The following is a 13,528-nucleotide window of genomic DNA, read 5'->3' on the forward strand; positions in this document are numbered from 1 at the left end:
GAGTTAGAAAGTATGTAGAATATTGCTGATGGCAGACAAGCTACTATTCTAGATTTTACCCCTAAAAAATAGATATGAAAATAATTACTTGGTATATAAGGGGGCTGAACAGTATTCATAATCTAGATATTGTTAGGATTTTGTTAGATAACAAAAGTCTGAGTTTCTCCTGCTTCAAGATAAGTGCTGGAGAAAGAACGTTTCTAAGGAATTTGTAACTAGAAGAACAAATTTGATTAGCAATCCTTGGTGATTTTCCTAGTCTGGGAGGTTTCTCAAGTCGCCTCGCTTTCTAGTCTGTTTTTCCAAGTTCCAGTGTCCTCATTGGTTTCTCTTTCTAATCACTTCTGTTGGTTTTAGGTCCTTGCTTGACCTGGTTTAATTGTATTGCTGGTTTCAGGTCCTCTTAAAACCTGGTAGAGCTGCGTGGTATATCTTTCTTTTTGATGTAAAGGGTTTCGGGGCCACTTCAAAACCTGTTTTTACCTTAATCTAAAAACTATATTAAAACTCATTTATTAAATTTTTTTATAAATTAAAAAAACTTTTAATAAACTTTATTAATAAAATAATATTTAAAAAATTTAATTAAATTAATTTTTAATAAAAAAATTTAAAAACTTTTAAAATAAATAAATTGGAAAGCGTATTTTTATTAAGCCCACCAGCTTATTTGTAAGGCTGCGGCCTCTACGCCATAGTACCTACTATCGCAGGGCTTACAGTGACTGAGTACTGAGTACCCTGTCATCGCAGTACCTATGATGTAGGTACTAGTCACAGAGTAGTGACAGGGTGTATGGGGTAATTCCCTCCCCCTCCATTATTATCAAAAGATTTTTTTTTAATTTTTTATATAAAACATTTTTATATACACGTTATTCCCCTCTCTGATAAATACCAATTTATTTTATTATAATTTTATAATTAATAAAATTTAATAAAATAAATTTATTTTAAGTATTTATTATTATTATTATTTAATCAAAACCTATAATACATCTAATGGAGGAATACAATGTACCCACTTTTTTAAAAAAAAATATTTTCTCTAAGAAGATTTTCCCTTTAAATTCAAACCCTACCCAATAAATATATCATTCCTTTAATCAACTAAAAGAGAGTTATACAGATCTTTTAATTTTTGATTAAATAGATGATCTACTATTCATATTAAGAATACATATTTCTCAAAACATTTGTCACAAGAATTCTTCAGAAAAACACTCAACAGGCATGATGAAGATAGGAAAGAAAAGAGTGTATTAAGATATGCAAAAATCACAAGTGTCTACTTGGACACTGATGCTAATTGCTACACCTCATAAAATTGTAGAGAAAATTCCTCCTTCTAGAACCTTCTCTGTTTTGAAAGTTTCTTCCTTCTCCAAAATTCGTAATGGTTCGAAAATAAACCCCCAAGTTGTGATATGGAGTTCTCTCCCAAAAATCGAGGCTCTAATTGTGTGTTCACCCCAGAGAACTCCTTGCTCACAACCCTTAACTCAATATTAGCTTTTATTTATCTTGCTTTTATCTTTTCCATGCACATTAATTAATTAATTAAATTACTTTATTTAATTTCTACTTGACTCTTTTTAAATTAATTTATTAAATTTAATATAATGCACGCACCATGCGATCATGAGATTTTAATAAATTAATTTCTTTTCCACTTCTAAATTTATTTTCAAACATTAAATTTGATAACTGTTTATTAACTTAAATAATATTATTATTTAGCATCTATTTAAAATGATCTCTAAATATATTATTATTAAATTAAATTAATATTATCACGTTCCAAATTTATACTTGACTTTTTATCTTCAAATTTATTAAAATATTATAATAATTTCCCATTAAATCAAATAATTAATTTAATCTTTTAATTAGATTTAATTAATAAAAAATTCACCAAAGACTCATAAAGTAAAATACAAAAACCCATCATAGAAAAATGTATACAAAATCAAACTAAAGGGTTATAATCACGAATTAACATCATTCGATGCATTCAAAGGGTACACAACTCAGATGCTTATCCTAATTATCAATTAGGACAAATGACTCAAAGTTTTAGGATTTGGACTTAAGAATTTATCTCCCCTCTCTTACCATTGAGATAATGTGATAAGCAAGGTAAACTTTAAGAAAGTCACCTCCAAAAAAAGATATAAAATATTGGTGAATCTTTCATTATTTTGAAAAAACTAAATTATTTCTATTGGTGAATCTCTCAATTTTTTATTCTAAATATGATTAATATTGGCTATTATTTTCTAATCACAATTTTTTATTATAAAATATTAACGAATCTCAATAATAATAGGAAGTTCATTAACCACCATAGAATATTACAAATCAAAATTGAACTTTTTTTACCTCATGGAATATTATGAGTATTGTTACATATACTTAAAATCAATAGTGAAAACTAAATATTGGTGATATATCCCTAAAGTAACTAATAATTATGATAATTATTGGTTAGTTCAATTTAATTTCTCCAATAATATATTATATTTAGGAGACTCAAATCTATTCATGTAAAAAATATTGTATTGAATATTTTATTTTAAATTTTTCAATAAAAAAAATAATTGAGCGATTTTAAATATTATAGAACTGAATTTTATAGAACTATGGTGATTTAGATTGTATCAAATCTTAAATTATTAGCGAAATTACTATCCAATTTTTTTAAAAATTAGCCACTAAATTATACCTTGGCGATAGGGTATGCTCATCCTGGCAATTCAGGGAAGTCGATACTTGGTAACTGCAACCTGCATAAAATCCACACATGTGCAAACACAATATATGTTAAGCTAAATAGGCAATGGCAGAAAGTGGTGCATCGTGTAGATCCCGACTAGCAAGTGACTATGACTCCCTTCCTTAACCACATCAAAAATACCATACATAGAGAAAACAAACACACACACCATACACATACAATATGAGGTAAGTATCCATAAGAAAACACATATAATGATCCAACTAAACATCATCAAAAACTAAAAAACATTGTAATAATCATCATGCACACATGAAGTATAGAGTACCCAGTAATCTCATCATATATCAACTAAATTTGAAACAATATCTAATAATCTCAAGATAATGCTACTAATCATCAAACATAAAACTAGCCTAAAAGAGTTTGGCAATGATAGCAAAAAAAATAAATTAAACTAGGAAAATGTAAACTAGGGGTAGGAACTACAAGTGGTGTGGTCCTTCATCACATGTTGAGTGATTCCATGATTATTTACAATGAGTAAATTATTCTCTTAATTTCATGTTAAAATATTCCATGACAACATCACATTGAGAGATTCTATGATCAAAACTAGTTGTTTTTCTTACAACATTTTCATGTTGAGGGATTCCATGAATTATGTTTTGGATCTATGTTTTATTATTGGCTCATTTGTGGTTGCTGCCTTGTGTATCTAAATATATATATTTTAGGCTAAGAGGGAGTGTTGGAGATTGTAGATGTGATATAAATCTTTATCTCAAGAAATATGGACGTTATTATTGTTATGGTTGAATTTAGCTAAAAGAATATTTATGATAAATTGTAATATTAAATATTCAGACATGTGTCATACAATATGCACTGAGGCATGAAAATTCAAAGAGTCATGTTTTGGGAAATTGAGGAGGCCTTTTGTTTTAATGTCAAGAGTCTCTATTTATGTTATATATATATCAGATCAAGTGAAAGGCATTGTACACTTGAATTTTAATATTAATAAAATGATCTTTTGTTGTGTGACTAGATTTTTCCTTTCATTCTAGATGGGTTTTCCCAAGATAATGTTATATGGTTTTTGTATCTATTTTAATTCTTCTTTATTGTTATTTATCATCAAATTTTGGGTTCAAATCTCAACAATAGAGGTTTATTTTATTTGTGATAAGATTCTATCTCTTTGGGAAATCTTTATGTCTTTTAATTGGATGGTGCTAGGTTCTATGTTTATACCCTACCTTGTAGATGGATCTTGTTTTTTTTTCTTATTCACATGGATAGGGAAGTTTCAAGCAATTTTTCTCTTCCTTGTCATGGTTTTGGGAGCCATCTTAATAGTAAAATTGGTTGTGGGAGCTATGGGGTGCTTGTTTTAACTCCATAGTTTCATGAAATTGGCATTATCATATTTTCAGCCAAACCATTGAGGTTCAATCTTATATGGTAGTTTCTAAAGATGGTTTTCGAAGTCATGTTAAAGCCTAAGTTCATGGTTTGGGGAGATTCCAAAACCTTAAGGATCTCCATACTTTAGAGATTTAATATTTGATGGAAGGATTTGTCCTCTTCTATTGTGCTTGTGTAGGAAGCTAGACATTTTCTTAATCTATCTCTTTAGGTTTGGGTTGATGTTTAGTTCTGACTTATCTTTTGCATATTTTTCTCTTTGGGGGTTTCTAGACCCACTTTAAAACTTGAATGTACTTGGTTTTAGGCCCCCATCAAAACCTATTGTTTTAACTAATAAAAAACATAATATAATACATTATACTAATTTTAAAAACAACCATTAATTTCTTAAGTAATTCTTTTCATTTCTTTTTGTAAAAAATCTATTGACGTTATGTAATAACTTTGCTACAAAAGGATAGAAAATTAAGTTGGGTCTTAATATACCTTAAAAAAAGATAAGATGCAACAATAATGTTTGAGATAACACTATAGAAGGTGGTTGCATATCTTCATTATATACTGATATGGAAAATCTAATTATAAACATTTACTAGAAAATATGTGAAAAGGAAATCACTAGAAAATTAGCAACCATGGTCATGGTGTGTAGTGGTTTGGTAGATTTGAGTGTACTATGATGTGGCCCTCATGTGATTATGACCCTTCAATAACGATTGTTTTAAGAACAAGTAGATTTCAACAATCCATGAGATCTACAACTACTTGTTTTTAGATTCAATTCTGAATCTAGAAGCAACAAGCTACAAATGCCTCTTTTATTGTATATTTTTTCCAACTCCAAAATATCTTGGAGGAAAGGTTGGTTCTCCTTCTTGTTATTGGCCTATCTTTCTATATAGATAATTTTGTGTTGATAGTTACTAGTCCCTCTTCTAACAAATTCTCAAAATTTTAATTGGATATATTCAACATGACTATGACATGCAAAATAATATTATAGTATATGATTTGTTTTAAAAACTTTATGACTTGACTACTTTTACCTCTAACCTTATCACTATTTCTAATAATCTAAATATTCACAAGAATCTTAGTGGATGGAATCAACTAGAAATTATTTACTAGTTTGGAACCAAATTTAATCTTACCAAATAAAGAATCCATCCCATTATTTTTTATATACCAACCATGTTGATCTATAAAAAACAACTTCCAAATTTCTTTAGCCACATAGTGAAAAAAAATGTGTTTAATTATTCCAACATATAACATCATCTTTATTAAAAGTTTTTAATCCATTTGAGTGATTCTTTTCCTAGATCAATAATAGTATTTGAACTGTTGCAAACAAAATAATATCATTCCTTATTAGAAAAATCCACACTCCAACATTGTTTAAAGTGAATAAAAAAATAAGAATTGAAGATTAAAAAAGCTATAAATATTCTTAGGAGTAATATTAGCCATGTTGGTGCCATCTAGCCAATATTGTTTTCTGGACTAGTCATCCTCAAGATGGGAGACCTTGTGGAGATCATGGGTAGAAAGAATCTCCATAATATTGAAATAAGTAAGATAATGAGTGGTATGGCTCTCATATGCCTCACTTAATATCACTCGTGTTTTGAGATTGCCATTCAAAATTGATATCATTAAAACATTTAATTCCTATGTTATTATGATTATTGGTATGGTAGGCTTGGAGATTATAAAGTCATTTATCTTTGTAATAATGATTGCACTAGACTGATGAGTTCATGGTAAGTCTAGAGATTTTTTTTATTTTTTTGTTTCTAAGAAGAGACCTTACACACTCCCATGAATTCCAAATTATTTTGAATATATTATATCCCTTAAAAGATATGGAAAAAAAGTCCACGAGGATATCCATGAATGGTAGATCCTTCCAGAACTTAGCTCTTTTAGGAACAAATCTACTAATGTTGTGCCTAAGAAGTATCTTCCAAGTCACATTTCCTTCAATTTCTTTAAGGGTCCATTTGAAAACCAATGTTGTCCCTTTAGTGTTAATATACTTCAATACCAAGTCTCCCTATTTAATATCTAGCAAGTACAAATTCCACCTAATCAAGTATTTATTTTTATTACATTTTTCATTGGATTGTACATATTTCCTAATATTTTCATAAGTCTCATTAATTTGATAAATGTTGAAGAGCCAAATCATGGAGTAATATATATTATATGATGAGAGGATATTTTTATGTTCTACCAACTAGAGATAGTTGATGTTTATCCCACTTATTAAGCTCATTTTTTATATTTCTCTTAACCTAGATCCACATGTCTTTGAAGAACAAGTTAATAGAAAATGACATGTTCAAGTATCTCACTTGTGAGGGCCTCCCCAATTTATTTCATGTTCAGAAAACCAAGGAGGGGATGAATTATGCTATCTTAACATAAGAGATTTGGCACATGACAAGATAAAACCTAAATCTAAACACAAGACATTGAGTCTCATAAGGAGGAAGTCCATATTGCTCTCTTCCATGTTGATAAATATGGCATTGTCATTTCCAAACTATATATTAATGAGATCATCCTACTTGGATAATTTTTTATCTATTATACATGGATAAAGGCATTCCTCTCTAAGCATGTAGTGTAATTTATACGAGGCTATAAAAAAAGAGAGAAGTAATACCCCTCCTTTTCTATCATTGCAAATTTTATTATTTAACTCCTTTCAGTCCTTTTTTCAACTTATCAACTCTTAGAAATATTTGAAATGCAATATCTAAATATGTAGAGTAATTGATTTATATCAGTTAGTAGTGATTGCATACTATTGACCCTTAAGGAAATCTTATATTGTCTATTAGTTCAAAACACTTAATCATTATCTAGGCAATGTTGGTCATTCAACACTGCCACCAAGCCACTATGTAGGCCAAGAAAGTATAATGGTGAAGTGTACATAATAAACTCTTACTGAGTGTTGGTTAGTGTAGAGTAAACATAAGTGTCACCAACCATTTTAGTTAGTGCCAAGCTAATTTAGGAGCTGAACAATTTAGAGGAAGAATATAGTTATTGTTGAGTGATTCAAGATGCAATGAATGCCAAGCAAGATAAAGAGACTTTTAGTATAAATTGGGGAGAGTTAAAGACAAGGGAAAACATGAAGAACACACATGATTGAGTATCAAAAGACTATTAGTGTTGAGTAAGACAATTTTTGTATATGAGTTTGTAATTGTACATAATCTTATGTAAACCATTTTTTTTTTAGCTGGAAGCATGTTTTATAGATTGAGGAGTTAAAATTATGTGTGTTGTTGAACATCATTAATCCCTACAAAAGGTAATTACCAATAAGAAAATTAGAAGGACAAAGAAGAGAAAAGGATGAATCTAGATCATTGATCATGATCTAGAAGCTTCATTGAACAACTATTTAAGGAGGGTTCTTAGACCTAATTCAAAGAGGTGGCAAGTGAGAAGTTTGGATGTGAAGTATAAGTTGAATCAAAGAGGTGAAAGACAAAGGAGACTGAGCAATAGAGTGAGGTGATATTGAAGATCAATCATAGAGAGTTAATATTACATTGGATGGAGGAGATATGTATCAATATTTTAGTGCAAATTGAAGGATCAAAGTACCATAACATTTTAACAAGTGTTTTAGGGTAAATATCTTAACAAAGGGGTCCTAATAGACCTATGTAAATCTCCTAACATAGTACTTACTTAGTTGTGATGTTAAAAACTTTAATCAAGGTAGACCTAATAGTCTTCTAAGATTTTAATAGGGCAGACCCCTCATAGGGTATATCATTAGAAGTTATCAAACTTTGTAACCTTAATAGACACACTTTATTGGTGCAGTAGTGAATATCTTTGTGGGTGTGTCATCCCCATCGCAGTTTTACCTTCACCTTGGAGGGTTTATGCATTACCATATTTGGTTTTATGTGTTGATAAGTTTCTCATGTTTTTTATACATGTTATTAGATGTTAGATCTAATGGTACATTGTAGTAAATGATTGATTTGATATAAGGTTAAGGTTTATTTATGGTTTGTGATGAAGATGTCAAATGTGGTTTTATGTTTGGTGTGATTTTGACGATTTTGATGAACTCCCCCCTGCCCCCTCTTAGTATCTTACTTTCCCTATTAGATTTCCAATCAAATCCTAGTTCTCTTACCAGAAGTCCAACCATTTGAGAGTTAAAGATCTTGCAGAATGGAAGCCTGTAAACTGGGAAAGATCATTGAAAATTAGATGCTTGATGTTTATCTTGGATTTGAACAAGTTAAGACTGCCAATGATACTATGAGGAAATCCTTGAAGAGAAGGAAACAAATCAAAATTCAAAAAAATGACACACAATACAAAGAAGAAACTATTAAAGAGTTGTTTGATGAAGGCAGGTCTAGTGAATTTGATGCATCCATAGTAGGTCTATTGGAGAATAACAACATCCTAAGTGAAGAAGTAAGGGCATAAAAATAGAAAATAAAATACAATCAGTGAGGCTATGTGAAGTGATTGAACGAAAGAAGAAAGTTGAAGAAGACAAGGAAATTGTTGATGAAGACAAAAGGCAGATGGCTACATGTCTTGATAAAAGGATCAATGAGGTACAAAGGTTGAATTAAAATCAATGTGGCATAGTGAATCTATTAATAAGTGCAAATCATTGGATTACTAGAAAGGTGGAAGAGATTGTAAATCTAAGATATGAGAACAATCAACTAAAAATTGAGTTGAGAGCTGAAAAAGAGATCATGGAAAGGATGAATAAACCTAAAGAGGCAATGACATTTCTTAATGAAATGATGAATGCATCAAGGAGACCTCATGAAACTTTTAGATTAGGCTATGTCGAGTTCCTATCCAGTGTTGAGCAAGGAGAGTCATCAAAGAAAGGAGAACAAAGGAATGTGATTGCAGAACCAAAGAACAAGAAGCCTACATCCTATCATTGTGGAAAACCAGGCCATACAAAAAATGTTTGCAAGATAAAAGTTGGTAAGTCAAATCGCAAGCCCAAATTTAATGGAAAATATTTTAATTGCAATAAGTATGGACACCAAGCACATGAATGTAGATCAAAGACCTTGTGTCTAGATTTAAAGGATATTGTTATACATGTTAGAAGTATGGTCACATGGCTAAAGAATGTAGATCTAATGCAAGAGCTAACTAGACACCTACGAAAGGTAGTACCATAAATAAGGATTATAATACTTGGATTAATTTTCAATTGTGTGGAAAATATGGACACATTGCAACAAATTATGGCGTAGAAGCAAGAAGTTGGGTCTCAATTTCGTAGAAGTCTACAGATTGAGATCATGCTCTTTTAGAAATGAGCACCCATTTTTAAAAGATGAGTACTTGTATTAAGCTCAAGTGTCCGATCTAAAATTCAAAAAATGGGCACCCATTTTTTTTAAAATGAGGTACCCATTTTTTATTAAAAATAAAAAAATTTAAATTTATAAAAAATGGGCACTTGTTTTTAAAAAATAAAAACGGGTTCCTAATTTTCAAAAATTGGGTGCCCATTTTTTACTTTTAAAAAATAGGCACCCATTAAAATTTTTGAATTTTTTTTTTGGGGATTTTAAATGTGTTTTAAATGTCACTTTTACTTTTTCAAAATGGGCACCCATTTTTTGAATTTCAAATAATAGGTGCCCGTTTGTTACAACATTAGGTGAAATGTTTTTCTCTTGCCTTAGATTTTAGTTCGAGATAGGCTTGGTGAGACCAACCTATGCCTTGACCTCTTAAGATTTGGCTAAAAGGCATTGAACTAACAAATTCATGCTTGCCATAATTTTTAGAGGGTATTCTAGGTCAAATTTTTTTATGAAACAAAAACCCATTAGAGTTCTAACTATCCTAATTTCAGAAATATAAATTTTATAGTGTTATGATTTTATTTACTATTTTTGCATTGTTTTTTAATCAAAAGTGGTACCTAAATGTAAAATAGCGAGATTCATTAAAACTTTAATAACTTTTTTTTTTGATGAGTAGTCCTTTTCAATTAATAAAATTTACTAAGATTACAATTCACAAAAAAGGGCCAAGGGATACAGGATCACCCCACGAATGAGTTCAATTGACCGAAGCCGGAGTAAACAACATGGACGCAGCCAGCAACTATAAACTATTCATCAAAAAAAAATTTTAAAACAACCTCATGCTGCCAAGGCAGTACTAGCAAGGGAGGAGGATCATCTTTATCAAGAAATCCCCATGCATCAGTGGGATTGTGAGGCGGACTAGGAACAGTCCAGCCGTTAGTAGCATCCACAGGATCTGGGGTAGTTATAGTCTCCGCATCCTTCTTGTCTGGCTACGGAGGAGAAATTGCCAAGGCCAGCCGGGGAAACTTGCCAGAGTGTGCTCGTCTAAGGGGAGGAGCCGAAGACCAGCCAAAAGCTCGCCCAGGGGGGGGGGAGCTGAGGACCAGCCAAAACCGCCACGTGGTGGGGAAGCGGAGCGGTGCCTCCAACTGCCATGACCACCACTGGGAGAGCAGTGGCGAGGACCCTGGGAGCGCGATGTGTGCGAATGGTGACCAGAGGACTGGTCTCTAGAACAGCGACCGTGAGATGAGGAGGCATCAGCCGAGGCATTCGGAGGCACTCTGGCAATGGTACAAGGAGCATTGCCCTAGTGGTTTAACAATTCTTATAAGTGGGAATCCTCCAGGGCAACTTTATTAGCTTGCACCTGTATCTGCATAATGACATTGTTACAAATGCATGCCTTAGTGTACATTGCAATGTTAACATCCAAAAAACTGTGAGTGAATAAAACTACATTCCTATCTTTCCATAGAGAAAAAAAAATTTCCATCCTGAAAGTATGCCAAATCTGGGAAAACTTCCGAGGAAATATGGGGGAATCACCCAGCAGGATCATGTGCCATGAAAAAGGTTTGAGCCTGAAAGGCTTGAAAAAATCATGGATCCAGTGCTAATAATTCTGAGCACATTTGCAAAACCAAAAAATATGCAAAAAGGACTCAGGTTGGCCACATAAGGGGCATCTGGCATCAGGAACCCCAATGTGCTTGAGTCGAGGCCCCAGGGGAAGACCTTAGAAAGCAAGGCACCAAGAAAAGTGAGCAATCTTAGGTTCTGTAATGGCACTTCAAATGGTGTCAAACTGTTTTCTTCATTGAGAAAGTGAAGAATGCAAATGCCACTGTTGATTAAGCATGTCCACCATCAGAAGGTGGGGCGAAAGCCATCTGTATCCCATATTAGGCTTATAATTGGTAAATGGAGTGGCAGGAAACCACTTCCAATCATACCACCAAGATCGAACAGACTGAATCCCCGCTTTATGAAGTAAGTGCACAGGGATGGAAGACAACAAAAGCTCATAAGTCTGGCAATCGGCACGTACAAGGCGGTATTGAACTTGCATATCCTCCCAAGACCTAAAATTCATGGCAACTCTTGAAAAAATGTCCTTAGTAGTGTGAATGCCACATTTATAGAAATGCAGAGCATTGGCACCTTGAGTCTTGGCAAGAGGAATACCCTGGAAGGCAAACAGGGGAGACCACCAAATGTTCTGCTGATTTAAGGACAGCCCATTGTGAAACTCATTACCAGCCCAACGAAGCCAAGGTTTAACAGCTTCCCAGGCTTTCTAGATGCTCTTTATAACAAAAGAGCCCTGTATGACAACTGGTTTACGCATAGTGAGAATATTCTGAAAACCAATTCCCTTCCACATCGGTCTGTTAGCAGGGAAGCCTGAAGAGATGCAATGCCTGACAAGAATTTTTCAAGCTTCATCTCCAAAAATAGCTCTAATAATCCATTTATCATAGAGGGAAAGGCCCTGCTTTCGAGTGGAAAGCAGGCCAAGACCTCCAGATTCCCTTAGGAGACAACAAAAATCCCAAGCAACTCTGTGAAAACCATGATGGTTAGAACCCGAGGCCCAAAGAAAATCTCTAAGAAAATGTTCTAATTTGAGATAGGAAGCTTTGGAGGGAGCCCAACAAGAAGAATAAAACACATGGGTGGCAGCCAAAATCTTAGAACAAATCTGGAATTTACCAGTAAGAGAAAGTGGCTTAGTGATCCAATAATCAAGCTTTTTGGTAATCTTTGTAAGTACAACATTCTAAAGTTCCACAGGGGAAGCTTGGAAAGCAAAGGGAATGCCAAGAAAGTGAAAAATTTCTCCATGAGTAACCCATTTCCATTGGAATTGGCTGAGCTAAGGTGGAGCTAGCAAAAAAGACTGTTGGTAACAGAGCATTTTATGCCATTGAATGGTAGAGCCAAAGGCTTGACAAAAAGTGTCAAGACAATTTAAAGCATTTTTGATGTTTTCTTCATCTTCAAGAAGAGTAAGAAAAGAGTCATCAGAAAAATGACCATTGACTAACTGGGAGGAAGAATTAGGCAAGGAAATGCCATGGACCAGCCCTGAAGACACAGAGTGAGCAAGTAAATAACCAAAACCTTCGACAGCAAGGACATAAAGCGTTGGAGCTAACAGACAACCTTGTCTAATGGAATGAAAAAGTCCAAAAGCTTCAAATTGCGAATTATTGATGGTGATGCAAGCATTAGTGTCACCAAAGAGCATCTCCATGGACTGAAGGAAATTGGGACCAAAACCCAGAGCCTGAAGCATAGCCAAAATGAAAGGCCATTCAATGTGATCACAGGCTTTAGCAAAATCTATCTTTAAAAAGATAGCCTACTGCTTGGACTTACGAGCCCATTCCATACCTTCGATGAAGCTAGTTTGTTCAAGCCACACAATTAGAGGAAGCATATGGCAGATTTTGAGAGAGAGCACCTTAGCAATGATCTTATAAGACACATTCAAGAGGGTGATGGGCCTCCAGTTGCAAATGTCCTCAGGATCACCAGCTTTAGGTATGAATTTAATATTTCCTTTATTTATGATCGCTTCTAAGCTTTTAGAATGGTATGCTTTAAGATAGACTTTGTGTAGATCAAGACCAATTTGCTCCCAAAGATGTTTGTAAAATTCACAGGGAAATGCATCACACCCAAGGGATTTGTCATCCGCCATGGAGTAAGCTGCCTCTTTAAGGTCTCAGAGGGAAAGAAGTTGCTCACAGAAAGTGAGTTGCTCAACCGCGAGGTAGTTTGGAGTAACAGTAATACACTTTCTGAGAGCCTCCTCCTGAGCAACCGAATGGCCCTGTAAAGAAAAAACGTTCTCATAGTGAAGAACAAAAGCTTGCAGGATGTCTGGCAAATTGGAAAGAACATCAGTTCCCTATTTTATCTTTTTAATCCCAATATTGGTATGACAAGCTTGGAGAGCTTGGAAGAACTCCTTCGAGGCTTTGTCACCAAC

This window comes from Cupressus sempervirens, chromosome 10, assembly GCF_028749045.1.
Source record: "Cupressus sempervirens isolate cs-2001-9-10 chromosome 10, ASM2874904v1, whole genome shotgun sequence".
NCBI classification, from domain to species: domain Eukaryota; kingdom Viridiplantae; phylum Streptophyta; class Pinopsida; order Cupressales; family Cupressaceae; genus Cupressus; species Cupressus sempervirens.